The sequence below is a fragment of the Rhynchophorus ferrugineus genome, unplaced genomic scaffold (genome assembly GCF_030347505.1).
Source record: "Rhynchophorus ferrugineus isolate W39M unplaced genomic scaffold, kcgeb_rfMv2 rfM8, whole genome shotgun sequence".
Taxonomy (NCBI): domain Eukaryota; kingdom Metazoa; phylum Arthropoda; class Insecta; order Coleoptera; family Curculionidae; genus Rhynchophorus; species Rhynchophorus ferrugineus.
The window spans coordinates 23,868,938-23,873,187 of record NW_027472587.1 but is presented as its reverse complement, the minus strand read 5'-3'; the positions used below and the strand labels follow the sequence as shown (position 1 = coordinate 23,873,187).

General features: G+C 33.0%; 1 non-coding gene across 1 annotated transcript; it reads left to right on the top strand.

The window, feature by feature from the left end:
• The first annotated feature begins 3,639 nt into the window (after positions 1-3,639).
• Positions 3,640-3,721, top strand: TRNAS-UGA (transfer RNA serine (anticodon UGA)). The gene has a single exon. It is a non-coding gene; the product is annotated as a tRNA-Ser (tRNA).
• The last annotated feature ends 529 nt before the right edge of the window (positions 3,722-4,250 follow it).

The window sequence follows — 4,250 nt, the reverse complement described above, 5'->3', positions numbered from 1 at the left end:
TAATTTATATTTACGCCCTATCAGCCAATACATTCGGGTTAGTTTAAGTCCAAGCTGATTGCGTTTTGTAACTATATGTTTTTTCTATGTCAAACGTTGATCGAAATACATTCCCAGATATTTAACGTAAGAGCAAATACGGGGTAGAAAATACAAACAATAGACGACAAAGTAAAAATATCAGTATTACTAACATTTAAGTGTTACAAATATTTCGACATAAATATCGAAACAGTCTCGATAATATATCAAGAACGAAATATTTTATAGCCACTTATTGGAACTTAACGAACGTAAAACGCGAATCGATTTCGGCATAGGCGAAAACCATCGGTAACAGGTGACGGTATGATAGAACGAACAGCGCGGACCTTGTTCTGCTTCCGGAGGCCAGCAGCTTTATTTCCGATTTAATTAAAAAAGGAGAAAAAAAATGCCGCATAAACATGTGCGCAACCATCAAGGTTCATTCCGATTTTAGAACACAAACTCGCACACACACACACACACACACGCGCGCGCAATAAACATCGGCTTAAAAGTTCAATTGTCCGCGATCTTGAGCTGCGTTAAAAAATGATTATTTGTCAAGGGAACGTTGGGTTTCACGATTGGGCCTGGGAAACCGAAGGAAGTGTAGTCGAAGGAAAGCACGCTTATTATTATTGAGCATATTAAATGAATGTGGGATGTATAAATATACATATTTTTAAATATTTATAAACCGATCTGCGATTTATGGCTATTTCATAACGTCAGGTATAATTTATTTATGGCTTTTAGGTGTATTTCATCACGACATAGATTCTGTATCCATCAAACTAATGACTTGGTGAATGCGTACATAAATTATTTTTTAAATTATATATTATTACTTGTTTATTTATTTTGATCTATCATATATGTTGGTGAAAATAGAATCCACGATCAACGAAACAAATATTAAAAAACCTAAAATAACAGCTTATGCGACCGCTCAACATTGCATTTTCGACATTCATTACTTTTATTGTTTGATTGGAATCAATCTGATGCTGAAGCACATATTCTGATTGTCGGTTTTGGTATCAACAATTTAAATGTGGCGATATTTGTGTCTGTAGTAAAGACGGGAGTTGTAGATCAAAACATTTCGAAGACAGTGAACTTAAAATTCATTTAATTTCTAGAACAAATAATTACGTTTTTAATTGATGACTGTGTAACAAATTTATGTCTAATTTAATACTGTATGCCTTGGGTAATATTTTCACAATTTAATGATAACGCTATGTAAACAAGTAATAGGATAATTTTCTATAAAAAAAAACAATGATATGTATAACTCAATTGTACTTTAAAATAAATTTATTTTACGTAATACGGTGTCATATGCAAATATTGCGACCACATTTTCATTGAATGTAGGTAAGTACTGAGTGTACAGAAGATAAAGGGCTGGTCCCAATACATTTCCCTATAGCACATCCGCTTGTATTTTCCTCAAGTCAAAATGAACATCTTTCTGTTTGACTCTGAAGTATCTGTCAGTTATATATGACTCTATATTTTTTGAATATTGGCTAGAGATATATTTTGCTTTAAATCCTCATACTTGAGCAACATCTAAAAATATTGCAGAACAAATTTTATTTTTTTCTAATGATTGTGCGTACCTGACCAAACGTGGTGTGTTGTTTCCTGAAACCAAGTTGATGATCTGGAATAAAATAATACTATTCCACAATGATTGGTTTTATCATTTTCGATAGAAGTTTTTCAAAAAATTTGGCAATATTAATATTGGCCGGTATGACACTGTGTGATGTTTCTTGAGTTTCGTTTTCTAGTTTTTAGGAATCATAATAACTTGTGCTACATATTAAAATCTGAATGAGGCATTTTTTAAATTGGTGATCTTAATTAGCGCTTTTATTTAAAAATTTCCAAGTAATAAGATCAAACACAAGGACACCTTTTGCGCTAATACCATTTTTTATTTATTTTGTATTTAATATGACAGGTCAATTCAAAAGTCCGCGGCCTGACACATAGATAGCGCTGCTAGTATTTAATCCATATATTTTTTAGTTAGCCATAACCCTCAAAAGATGCGTGTATAAATTTGACAGCTGTCGAATCATTAGTTTGTGAATTATAGCATTTTTAGTGAACCAACTTTTGTTAATGTGAAAAGAATGGATAAAAAGGAATTTCGCGTGTTGACAAAATAATCCTTTTTGAAGTGAAAAAATACAGTTGAAGCAAAAACTTGGCTTGGTGCCGAATTTTCGGACACTGTCCCAGGAAAATCAACCATCAAGGATTAGTTTGCTAAGTTTAGACGTGGTGAAATAAGCACCGAAGGTGGAAGTTAACGCAGTGGACGCCCAAAAAAATTGTTATCGACGAAAACATTAAAAAATACACAAAATGATTTTAAATTACCGTAAATTGAAATTGAATGAAGTAGCAGACACTCCAAAAATATCAACTGAACGTGTATGAGAAAGCTCTGTGCAAAGTGGGTGCCGCACGAGCTTACTTTTGACCAGAAGCAACGACGAGTTGATGATTTTGAGCAGTGTTTGAGGATGATCAAGCGTAATAAACCCAATTTTTTTGCGTCGATATGTGGCAATGGATGAAACATGGCTCCATTATTTCACTCGGAAATCCAATCGACAGACATCCGAATGGACTGCACACGATGAACCCGCTCCAAAACATGGAAAAACGCAACAGTCGGCTGACAAGGTTATGGCGTCTGTATTTTGGAATGCGCACAGAATAATTTTCATTGACTACCTTGAAGAATGAAGGGCCATCAACAGCGACTATTACATAGCGTTATTGGACCTTTTGAAGGACAAAATCGCTGAAAAACGGCCGCTTTTGAAGAAAAAGAAAGTGCTGCTTTACCAATACAATGCACCGTGTCACATGTCAGTCAAAGCGATGGTAAAAATCCGTGAGTTGGGTTTCAAATTGCTTCCTCATCCACCGTATTCTCCAGATCTAGCCCCCACCGACTATTTCCTAATCTCAGATCTCAAAAAAATGCTTGTTTGCTCACCGAAACTGTGGCCCATTTTGTAGCAAAGGACAAATCATACTACAAAAATAGTATCGAAAAGTTGGAGGGTCGTTATAATAAGTGTATCACCCTTGAAGGGAATTATGTTGAATAAAAAAAGAGCTAATTTTGCCAAAAAAATGTTTTGACTATGGTAAGTCGGGGACTTTTCAGTTGACCTGATATTATTGTTATACATAGTTTATAATATTCAAAGGGTATGGGGTTATTTGTGATTTTGGAGGAAAGTGGTATCTAACAATATTATAAACTTCTTTTGTTTAATTTATTCTATGCACTATTGCTGTAAACGAATATCTGGGATTTTCTATAATATATAAGTATTATTAAATATATGCGACATTAAAGTTATCTATTACGAAACACGAAATTAGTTTTTCTCCAGGCCACTATTATGATATCGAAATTCTGCTTACAGTGAATTTAATTTTGTTAATTAGCTATTATTATTTAAGAACTATATTTGTAAATGCAGTACAATTTAATACAAAACAAATATTATTAAATATATCTATTTCAATAATATATTCACCCTATCAGGTGAAACAAAATTATTCATAACAGCTGCGGTGTCCGAGTGGTTAAGGAGATGGACTTGAAATCCATTGGGCTTTGCCCGCACAGGTTCGAATCCTGTCCGCAGCGCAGAACTTTTTCATAAATTTTCACGAAAATATTTTCTATCAATCAAACGATATCAATTGGTCAATTGTTAAAAAGATTAAAATTGTGTTTGGTTATTTAATTATATTTTTGTAATTTCAAGTTGCATGCAGTATAACACCGTATATTATGATATCTGATACACAAACTTATAAGATCTGTTTTTCTATTATATATTTATGTAATCAGCTATAATAACAAGATATGAAAACTGTATCCAAATGGTTAAGAGACAGAGAAGGTCTTGAAACAATTTCGCTTTACATATTTCATTAAAACTATCCTTTATTTGTAGGAAACATAAAATGAGATGAAATACAAGTTTGAAAAGCCAATTTTAATAATGATCCATAGACAACACTATAAAAACCCATGAAAACTCAACCAGTTCACTCTAGATTTAGCAATCACTATTCTCCCAGTTGTTAATTTTATCAATTTTTCCTGCATTAACAAATAAAACATATGTTGTGTAAGGTGCTCTACGTTACGAAAAACAAAATACAAAGAA